The sequence below is a fragment of the Salmo salar genome, unplaced genomic scaffold, assembly GCF_905237065.1.
Source record: "Salmo salar unplaced genomic scaffold, Ssal_v3.1, whole genome shotgun sequence".
Classification (NCBI taxonomy): Eukaryota; Metazoa; Chordata; class Actinopteri; order Salmoniformes; family Salmonidae; genus Salmo; species Salmo salar.
The window spans coordinates 515-12,321 of NW_025548980.1; the positions used below are offsets into that span (position 1 = coordinate 515).

Sequence of the window (11,807 nt, forward strand, 5' to 3'; positions counted from 1 at the left end):
CCATTAATATATTTGCAAAGAATTTCACAGAAAAATACAGATGTCAAGATTGAAATATAAAATGATTCCAGTTTGCAATATATATTGCAGTTTCCTGTTGTCACACCTTTACTATTCTATCCTAACTTTAATTAGTAGTAAGTTTATAGGGAGAGCAGTCTAGAGGCCACGTTTAAAGGGAGAGCAGCCTAGAGGCCACGTTTAACCTCTTGAGCATCTGATCCCGTTAGCGGGATCAAAATCCAGCGAAAAATCATATCGCCAATTAGCATTAAAAAAATATCATAATTTTAAAAAAATAAAAAAAAAATATATTTTTTTTTTATAGATACACCTCTCCTGAATCGACCCACGTCGTCCGATTTCAAAAAGGTTTTACAGGAAAAGCAAATCATTAGATTATATTAGATGAGTCCATCGTAAAAAGCAGCTTCATAGCCATTTTCCGACCAACCACTTGCATCACATATAATCAATAAACAGCTAAATGTAGCACTAACCTTTTACAAACTTCATCAGATGGCACCCCTAGGACATCATGTTATACAATGCATGCATTCTTTTGTTCAATAAAGGTCATATTTATATATAAAAACAGCATTTTACATCTCTGTCTGACGTTGACTACCTAATTTCCCCTCAAAAGCGTCCCGGTAAACAATGCTACGTTTCAATAAATTGCTATACTATAACGATTTTTTAAATGTATATTGTCAATCTAACATTTATAGATGAATATCTCTTGAGAACACCCGTCATACCAGATTTTAAATTAACTTTACTGGGTAATCACACTTTGCGATAAAAAGGAGATGCGATACTCAGAAAATGAGCTAATATACAGTGCTCGGCGCCATCTTGGACGCAACACCATGAACCATCTCATCTTCTATAATATTGTCAATAATCGCCTACCTTTAGTTGTCTTCATCAGAAAGCATCCCAGGTCCACAACAGATGTATTTTTCGGTCAAAAAGTCCATACTTCACGTTCCATTAGCCTGATGTTGGTAGCGCGTCCTATGGCTCTCTCCAAGCGCAGCTCTGAAGTTCATAATGAAAGCAATCCTGCGCATGTAGGTTCGTTCAAACATGTCAAACGTTGTATAAAATAAATCTTCAGGGCCTCTAACACCAAGAGAGCCAATAAGATTCGAGAGGGATGATGTCATGGCCTTTAAAACCGTTTCCAAAGGTGGGGGCAGACATGGCCGCCGGCGTCATAATGGTGATGGCCCATCCCCTGTGACCAATTTCAAACTCGTGTAATTCACTGAGTTTTGACTCTATAAGGCTCAAACCACTGTGAAAGGACTGGCGACATCTAGTGGAAGCAACAGGAAGTGCTCACTGAACCATGGTTAACGGTGTGATTAATAAGGAAAGATGAGAAGTCAAGTCCACAATTCAGAATTCCACTTCTTGTTTCAATCGGTCTCGGGGTTTTGACTGCCATTTGAGTTCTGTTATACTCACAGACACCATTCAAACAGTTTTAGAAACTTTAGAGTGTTTTCTATCCATATATAATAAGTATATGCATGCCCTATCTTCTGAGTTTGATTAGTAGGCCGTTGAAAATGGGAACGATTTTTTTTCAAAATGCGCTGTGGCGCCCCCTATCCTAGGGTATCCTCAAGAGGTTTTAAAGGGAGAGCAGCCTAGAGGCCACGTTTAAAGGGAGAGCAGCCTAGAGGCCACGTTTAAAGGGAGAGCAGCCTAGAGGCCACGGTTAAAGGGAGAGCAGCCTAGAGGCCACGTTTAAAGGGAGAGCAGTCTAGAGGCCACGTTTAAAGGGAGAGCAGCCTAGAGGCCACGTTTAAAGGGAGAGCAGCCTAGAGCCCACGTTTAAAGGGAGAGCAGCCTAGAGGCCACGTTTAAAGGGAGAGCAGCCTAGAGGCCACGTTTAAAGGAGAGCAGCCTAGAGGCCACGTTTAAAGGGAGAGCAGCCTAGAGGCCACGTTTAAAGGGAGAGCAGCCTAGAGGCCACGTTTAAAGGGAGAGCAGCCTAGAGGCCACGTTTAAAGGGAGAGCAGCCTAGAGGCCACGTTTAAAGGGAGAGCAGCCTAGAGGCCACGTTTAAAGGGAGAGCAGCCTAGAGGCCACGTTTAAAGGGAGAGCAGCCTAGAGGCCACGTTTAAAGGGAGTGCAGCCTAGAGGCCACGTTTAAAGGGAGTGCAGCCTGCTGCTTTAGACTGTCCCCTATTGGTGGTGATAATCTACATAGTTATTCTGCTTTAGACTGTCCCCTATTGGTGATGATAATCTACATAGTTATTCTGCTTTAGACTGTCTCCTATTGGTGATGATAATCTACATAGTTATTCTGCTACTTTAGACTGTCTCCTATTGGTGATGATAATCTACATAGTTATTCTGCTTTAGCCTCTTGAGGATACCCTAGGATAGGGGGCGCCACAGCGCATTTTGAAAAAGAATCGTTCCCATTTTCAACGGCCTACTAATCAAACTCAGAAGCTAGGGCATGCATATACTTATTATATATGGATAGAAAACACCCTAAAGTTTCTAAAACTGTTTGAATGGTGTCTGTGAGTATAACAGAACTCAAATGGCAGTCAAAACCCCGAGACCGATTGAAACAGGAAGTGGAATTCAGAATTGTGGACTCGACTTCTCATCTTTCCCTATAAATCACACCGTTAACCATGGTTCAGTGAGCACTTCCTATTGCTTCCACTAGATGTCGCCAGTCTTTTCACAGTGGTTTGAGCCTTATACAGTCGAAACTCAGTGAATGAGACGCGTTGGAAATTGGTCACAGGGGATGGGCCATCACCATTATGACGCCGGCGGCCATGTCTACCCCCACCTTTGGAAACGGTTTTAAAGGCAATGAAATCATCCCCCTCGAATCTTATTGGCTCTCTTGGTGTTACAGGCCCTGAAGATTAATGTTTTACAACGTTTGACATGTTTGAACGAACCTACAGGCGGGAGAATCTCATTTTATCCGGAACTTCAGCCCTGCGCTTGGAGAGAGCCATAGGACGCGCTACCAACAGCAGGCTAATGGAACGTGAAGTATGGACTTTTTGACCGAAAATACATCTGTTGTGGACCTGGGATGCTTTCTGATGAAGACAACTAAAGGTAGGCGATTATTGACAATATTATACAAGATGAGATGTGACATGCGATTGTTTCCAAGATGGCGCCGAGCTCTGTATATTAGCTCATTTTCTGAGTATCGCATCTCCTTTTATCGCAAAGTGTGATTACCCAGTAAAGTTAATTTAAAATCTGGTATGACAGGTGTTCTCAAGAGATATTCATCTATAAATGCTAGGTTGACAATATAAATTTAAAAAATCGTTATCGGATAGTAATTTAGGGAATTGTAGCATTGTTTACCGGGACGATTTGAGGGGAAATTATTTAGTCAACGTCAGACAGAGATGTAAAATGCTGTTTTTATATATAAATATGACCTTTATTGAACAAAAGAATGCATGCATTGTATAACATGATGTCCTAGGGGTGCCATCTGATGAAGTTTGTAAAAGGTTAGTGCTACATTTAGCTGTTTTTTGATTATATGTGATGCAAGTGGTTGGTCGGAAAATGGCTATGAAGCTGCTTTTTACGATGGACTCATCTAACATAATCTAATGATTTGCTTTTCCTGTAAAACCTTTTTGAAATCGGACGACGTGGGTCGATTCAGGAGAGGTGTATTTTTCGCTGGATTTTGATCCCGCTGACGGGATGAGACGCTGGAGAGGATAAGCAAGCTATCCATGCTAACATGCTAGTGCAATATGATGAAATGTGCTGCTCAAGAATTGGACACCGTTTCTGTAGAAATGCTAATGGTAAAAAGCCTAGTTTGGGTTTTCAAAGGAAGAGAGCAGTGATTCAGGCCCCATTTTAGAGGAGCTAATCGATCAGGCAGCATAAAATATTAATGTAGGCCTCCCACCAGCACAGAGAGAGCAGGGCGAGTGAAACAGAGTGCTGTCTGGACACTGCTAGGGGAGAGGGAGAGAGAGGGAGAAAGAGGAGGAGAGAGGGATAGAGAGAGACGCCTCTCTACAGACCAGACCAGTCCCATGTAAGAAATGGGGGGTAGAGCATGGCGCTTGCAACTCCAGGGTTGTGGGTTCGATTCCCACATGGGACCAGTACAAAAACGTCACTCTGGATAAGAGCGCCTGCTAAATGACTAAAATGACAAATGTAAGGAGAGAGGAGAGGAGAGGAGAGGAGAGGAGAGGAGAGGAGAGGAGAGGAGAGGAGAGGAGAGGAGAGGAGAGGAGAGGAGAGGAGAGGAGAGGAGAGAAGGGAAGAGAAGTGGACAGACAGAGGGGAGAGGAGTGAACATATGGAATGAGGGTACAACTACTGAAGAGAGAGAGAGAGAGAGAGAGAGAGAGAGAGAGAAAGAGAGATTGTCCTGGGCTGTTCTAGCTAGCGGTTAGTCCACACACACATGTGGACACCCCTGACAGGTGTATAACATTGAGCACACAGCCATGCCATCTCCATAGACAAACATAAGCAATAGAATGGCCCATACCGAAGAGCTTGTTGACTTTCAACGTGGCACCGTCATAGGATGCCACCTATCCAATAAGTCAGTTCTGCCCTGCTAGAGCTGCCCCAGTAAACTGTAAGTGCTGTTATTGTGAAGTGGAAATGTCTAGGAGCAACAACAGCTCAGCAGCGAAGTGGTAGGCCGCACAAGCTCACAGAACGGGACCGCCTCGCGCTAAATCGCCTGTCCTCGGTTGCATCATTCACTACTGAGTTCCAAACTGCCTCTGGAAGCAACGTCAGCATAAGAACTGTTCATTAGGAGCTTCAGGAAATGGGTTTCCATGGCAAAGCAGACACACACAAGCCTAAGATCACCATGTGCATTGCCAAGTGTCGGCTGGAGTGGTGTAAAGCTCGACGCCATTGGACTCTTGAGCATTGGAAACGCGTTCTCTGGAGTGATGAATCTGCACCATCTGGCAGTCCTACGGACAAATCTGGGTTTGGCGGATGCCAGGAGAACGCTACCTGTCCGAATGCATAGGGCCAACTGTAAAGTTTGGTGGCGGAGGAATAATGGTCCGGGGTTGTTTTTCTTAGTTCCAGGGAACGGAAACCTTAACACTACAGCATACAATGAGATTCTAGACAATTCTGTGCTTCCAACTTTGCCCTTCCCTGTTTCAGCATGACAATTGCCCCGTGCACAAAGCAAGGCGCATACTGAAATGGTTTGTCGAGATCGGTGTGGAAGAACTTGACTGGCCTGCACAGAGCCCTGACCTCAACTCCATCGAACACCTTTGGGATGAATTGGAATGCCGACTGCGAGCCAGTTCTAACGCCCAACATCTGTGCCCTCACTAATGCTCTTGTGTCTGAATGGAAACAAGTCCCCGCAGCAATGTTCCAACATCTAATGGAAAGCCTTCCCAGAAGAGTGGAGGCTGTCATAGCAGCAAAGAGGGGAACAACTCCATATTAATGCCCACGATTTTAGAATGATGTTCGACAAGCAGGTGTCCACATACTTTTGACCATGTAGTGTATCTGTCCCACTACCAATTTGGCACATACTCTACTAAAGTCTTTCCTGTCCCCTGGCCTCTACTTACTGTCCAATTCATTGTGTTGAATTATTTGAGGTCAATAATAGAAAGTGTCTAACGCTTCCATATACTTTCTTAGTTAACCTTTTACTGCAGTGCGCTAAATCAGGGTCACACAGAGTGTTTCTGGGTAGTCTTAAACAAATCTACTTTGCAACAAAGGTATGCACCTCACACACATGGTTATGGCTTTAAAAAAAGAAGACACCTGTACCATGTCAGATATAGAGTTGAAATGTATAAAATGTTTCAGTTTGCAACCCAATATTACACTTTATATACATCAAAGAAGACTAAAATATAACAAAACTGTTTGACATAGAAACACCTGATTTTCGGCCTTTAAAAAAAAAAGAAATGTTGATTAATAACGCTATTAATAAATGTCTGCCCATGAGGCCCCTTGTAATTTGACTGCAGGAAAGGGTTTTAATACTATACAAATACCAGGTTAGTACCAGCTCAAAGTACTAGCTCAAAGTACCTTCTAAAGGGGCACTACACCACCTTTTAAGGTTAAAAAGTGGTGAAGTGCCCTTTAATAAGTACCAGCTTAAAATGGCTGTAAAATAAAGCAACTGCAGTAATACCACACAAAAAAGAGATAGTAAAATCCTCACCAAGTTTCCCACAAACAGCACCTCCTCAAAGTGCGGGGTCATGGGATAGTGCTCCATGGCCATGAACAGGGTGTTGAGGACGATGCAGACGGTGATGGCCAGGTCCACGAAGGGGTCCATGACGATCAGGTTGACAATCTCCTTGATCTTCAACCAGATGGGATAACACTCCCAGATGAGGACCATGTTGGAGAACTTATACCACCACGGTGGACAACTACGCTGAGACTCCTCCAGTTCTGAGAAAAGTGTTATAAGAATATATCAAAAATCAAAACAATAGAAAAGTCCACAACAGTGCAAACACTGTCCCCGCCAACATGTCCCCGCCAACGTGTCCCCACCAACGTGTCCCCGCCAACGTGTCCCCGCCAACATGTCCCCACCAACGTGTCCCCGCCAAAATGTTACTCCAGGCAGGCTAAAGGAAATGCTTCAAGTATTTGAAAGAAAGCAAATAGTATTTGAATTAAGGTCTGCTACTGATAAATGTTACGAAATAATAATACATTCTGTATATGAGATATATAATAATATGTCTGTCATGAAGTATCTGTCAGTACATGATGCAGTATCTGTCAGAATGACAATATATACACAGAGTGTACAAAACATTAGGAACACCTGCTCTTTCCATGACATAGACTGACCAGGCAATTCCAGGTGAAATCTATGATCCCTTATTGATGTCACCTGTTAAAGGATTTTTAAGCATTGAGACAATTGAGACACGGATTGTGTATGTGTGCCATTCTGAGGGTGAATGGGCAAGATAAAAGATGTAAGTGCCTTTGAATGGGGTATGGTAGTAGGTGCCAGGCGCACCAGTTTCAGTGTGTCAAGAATTGCAACGCTGCTGGGTGTTTCACACTCAACAGTTTTGCATGTGTATCAAGAATGGTCCACCACCCAAAGAACATCCAGCCAACTTCACACAAATGTGGGCAGCATCAGAGTCAACATGGGCCAGCATCCCTGTGGAACGCTTGACACCTTGTAGAGTCCATGCCTCAACGAACTGAAGCTGTTCTGAGGGCAAAAGGGAGTTCAATTCAATATTAGTAAGGTGTTCCTAATGTTTGTACATTCAGTGTAGTTAGAGATATAGGAGAATTAGAACTGTTCGTCCAATGAGCGAGCAGGGCACCTCAGTTGAGTCCCGTTTGGGGAACAAGAAAGTCTATCAATAAAAATCTGATCTGATCTACAAATAACTGTTCCTCCAAAATGAGGACCTCTAAGGTAAGAGACGGTTTAGACTAAGAAAAATAAGCCTCAGGTTTGGAACTTTTTCGTTTATACTGTCAGCTGAAAACAATAGAGCATGGGAATAGCTAGTTAGTGTAGGGAGATGTAAAGTATAGTTAGTGTTGGGGCGGCAGGTAGCCTAGTGGTTAGAGCATTGGGCCAGTAACCGAAAGGTTGCTAGATCAAATACACGAGCTGACAAGGTAAAAATATGTCATTCTGCCCCTGAACAATGCAGTTATAGGATGTGTAGGGTGATGTATAGTTAGTGTAGGGAGATGTATAGTTAGTGTAGGGAGATGTATAGTTAGTGTAGGGAGATGTGTAGGGAGATGTGTAGGGAGATGTGTAGGGAGATGTGTAGGGAGATGTTTAGGGAGATGTATAGTTAGTCTAGGGAGATGTGTAGGGAGATGTGTAGGGAGATGTATAGTTAGTGTAGGGAGATGTATAGTTAGTGTAGGGAGATGTATAGTTAGTGTAGGGAGATGTGTAGGGAGATGTATAGTTAGTGTAGGGTGATGTATAGTTAGTGTAGGGAGATGTGTAGGGAGATGTATAGTTAGTGTAGGGAGATGTGTAGTTAGTGTAGGGAGATGTGTAGGGAGATGTATAGTTAGTGTAGGGAGATGTATAGTTACTGTAGGGTGATGTGTAGGGAGATGTATAGTTAGTGTAGGGAGATGTGTAGGGTGATGTTTAGTTAGTGTTGGGAGATGTATAGTTAGTGTAGGGAGATGTGTAGGGAGATGTATAGTTAGTGTAGGGAGATGTATAGTTAGTGTAGGGAGATGTGTAGGAAGATGTATAGTTAGTGTAGGGAGATGTATAGTTAGTGTAGGGAGATGTGTAGGGAGATGTATAGTTAGTGTAGGGAGATGTATAGTTAGTGTAGGGAGATGTATAGTTAGTGTAGGGAGATGTGTAGGGAGATGTGTAGTTAGTGTAGGGAGATGTATAGTTAGTGTAGGGTGATGTATAGTTAGTGTAGGGAGATGTATAGTTAGTGTAGGGTGATGTTTAGTTAGTGTTGGGAGATGTATAGTTAGTGTAGGGAGATGTATAGTTAGTGTAGGGAGATGTATAGTTAGTGTAGGGTGATGTGTAGGGAGATGTATAGTTAGTGTAGGGAGATGTATAGTTAGTGTAGGGAGATGTGTAGGGAGATGTATAGTTAGTGTAGGGAGATGTATAGTTAGTGTAGGGAGATGTATAGTTAGTGTAGGAGATGTGTAGGGAGATGTGTAGTTAGTGTAGGGAGATGTATAGTTAGTGTAGGGTGATGTATAGTTAGTGTAGGGAGATGTATAGTTAGTGTAGGGAGATGTGTAGGGAGATGTATAGTTAGTGTAGGGAGATGTATAGTTAGTGTAGGGAGATGTATAGTTAGTGTAGGGAGATGTATAGTTAGTGTAGGGAGATGTATAGTTAGTGTAGGGTGATGTATAGGGAGATGTATAGTTAGTGTAGGGAGATGTGTAGGGTGATGTATAGTTAGTGTAGGGAGATGTGTAGGGAGATGTATAGTTAGTGTAGGGAGATGTATAGTTAGTGTAGGAAGATGTATAGTTAGTGTAGGGAGATGTGTAGGGAGATGTATAGTTAGTGTAGGGAGATGTATAGTTAGTGTAGGGTGATGTATAGTTAGTGTAGGGAGATGTATAGTTAGTGTAGGGAGATGTATAGTTAGTGTAGGGAGATGTATAGTTAGTGTAGGGAGATGTGTAGGGAGATGTATAGTTAGTGTAGGGAGATGTATAGTTAGTGTAGGGAGATGTATAGTTAGTGTAGGGAGATGTGTAGGGTGATATAAAGTATAGAGGCAGTACCCTCTGCTAGTGTGTTGGTGATGACGCTCATGACACTGTTGGCCCGCTCTTTCCCTCCGAAGGAGGTATTGAGCTGGTCCATAGACACCATCAGGGAACCAGACAGCTTCTTCTTCACCTCAACCTCAGTAGTGGGCTGCCAGGAGGAAGAAGAAGAATCAAGCACTAATGGTAGTCAAACCATGAACACCACCACACATCGCCATCGCTGGCCAGGGAGGGAAGTGCACTTGTAACAAGATTGGATTAGATTGGACAGAAGGGTGGGATAAATTGTAAGTTCGTACATATTTGTTTGGCACACATGGTAGTAATGTATTTCTCTTGTTGTCGATGGATGCTGATGGTAGGGAGAGTATATTGTGTCTAGAAACATGCAGGTCATTCACAGCCAGAGTGAGAGCAGCAGTTTAGGGAAATTTGACCTTACAGTGATTACATAAAACTTGAATATTTGAATACTCAGAAATTGAGCAGGGATGTGTTTTGTATGTGTGTGTATGTATGTACAGTATTCACAGTGTGACTTACCTATTCTCTGAACCAACCATTACTCCTGTACCCTGCCTAAATGTGCCAATCCTGTCACTATATTTCACCCCTCTAACCATTCTCCTATCCTTAACGTATTTTTTGACTCTAGAATATCACCTTCAAGTCCTGTAACAAATCCTGTAGCATTTGAAGAGAACGTAGAGGGAAGAGTAGTCTGGTTGCCGTAGAGAACATTAGGGGCAACATTATTTGGATTGAGGTCCGTTCCAGTCGGCATGCATTGAGCATGCACCAAGTCAAAGAGAAGGAGAGGATAGGTTAGTAGATCACTAGATAGATCACTAGATCACTAGTAGATCACTAGTAGATCACTAGTAGATCATCTAGTAGTCACTAGATTCATTGTTATCATGCTGGTTAAGTTAAAACACTGTACAAGACCTGAAGAAAAGGCAGGTCAAACTACCATGCTGCTTACTAGCAAGAGAGAAACATTGGTTTGACTTTTTTGTTTGGTTTGGTTTGTTCACAGCGGATTGTTTGAAAAGGAAGGGACTATTTTTGGCTATTTTGAAGGGGTTTTTACTTACTTTTTTACTTACAATGACTGTGATATGTGGTTGTTTTTACCTACTGTATTTTAGTTGAATGTCGCCCTAAGATATGATAGTTTCCTAAATTAGTACAATGTTAAAGGACTAGTTCAAGATTTTGGCAATTAAGCCCTTTTCTATTTACCCAGAGTCAGATGAACTCATGGATACCATTTGTATGTCCCTGTGTGCAGTTTTCAGGAAGTTGAAGGCAGTTTCTAGAGCCAATACTAACGTTAGCGCAATGGCTGGAAGTCTACAGGAGCAAGGGCTTGATTGCCAAAATCTCAAACTATCCCTTTAATGTCAATGTAACGTCACACTGTTTGGGGTGAGGATATTAAAACGTTGAGATATAAAACAACAGTATGTTGTAAGTCACTGAAAAACCCAGTTATAAAGTAACAATAAGAATATATTTTTCTGATGAACTAAAGTTTCTCTATTTTGCTTCTTTGGCTAGTGTTGGGGTGCAGCATAGCGTACACGACATACTAGGTAGCAGGGGAGGAGGGCGAGCGCAGATAGCGCAGACATACGGACTTGCAAAGAAGAAAGTTGAGAAGAGAGAGAGAGAGAATAGGATAGAGAGAGAGTAAGATAGAGAGAGAGAAAGAGAATAAGATAGAGAGAGAGAGAGAGAGAGAGAAAGAGAATAAGATAGAGAGAAAGATAGAGAAAGAGAGCGAGAGAGAATAAGATAGAAAAAGAGAGAGATAATAAGATAAAGACAGAGAGAGAGAGTAAGATAAGGAGAAAGAGAAAGAGAGAATAAGATAGAGAGAGAGAGAGAAAGATAGAGAGAGAGAGAGAAAGCGAGAAAGAGAGAGAAAGAGAGAGTAAAATAGAGAAAGCGAGAGAGAAAGAGAGTAAGAGAGAGAGATAGATGAAAGATAGATAGAGAAAGAGGGGGCCATGCCTAGACGGGTCTGAGTTACTCATTGACTTCCTTACACTGTCGTCACCAGATGCCTTATCTATTTTCACCTCAGGCAGAAGGCGTCCCCCGGTCCCCGGACTGATCAGAGACACCACGCCGTTGCAGTCCACCGTGGAGTTCCCCTTCCCACCACCGTGGTGGTAGCCCAGATCTCAACACATACTAAAGTATTCCTAGTGAAGACAAAGCAATCGAACCACTAGTTGTTTGGCCTTCATGCTTTAGCAGTAATCAGAAATAGAGTCCTTGTTTAGATGGCGACAGGACTACACCATTTCAGATAAGGAGCCACATGGTGTTTTAAAGCCATCACGCAACATGACTGTAATTAACTACCTTAGCCTGTCTGTTTCAATGGTTTCCTGTCTTGTTACATTAAGAATATCTGACACTTATTTATCTATTACCTCTATTAATTTCTAGCCCCTAATGGAGAACTGTATGTGGAACTATACCTAACCTGTATCTATACC

At 42.5% G+C, this 11,807-nt stretch overlaps 1 long non-coding RNA gene across 2 annotated transcripts; it reads right to left on the bottom strand.

Annotated features, from left to right (window-relative positions):
• Positions 1 to 6,380: 6,380 nt before the first annotated feature.
• On the bottom strand, positions 6,381 to 11,455 carry LOC106613401 (uncharacterized). 2 transcript variants are annotated; one of them, XR_006765230.1, is made up of 3 exons: positions 11,382 to 11,455; positions 9,307 to 9,442; positions 6,381 to 6,468 (listed from the first exon to the last, which is right to left on the bottom strand). It is a non-coding gene; the product is annotated as an uncharacterized lncRNA (long non-coding RNA). The 2 variants fall into 2 exon arrangements; XR_006765231.1 differs by having other exon boundaries at positions 11,349 to 11,445.
• Positions 11,456 to 11,807: the final 352 nt, after the last annotated feature.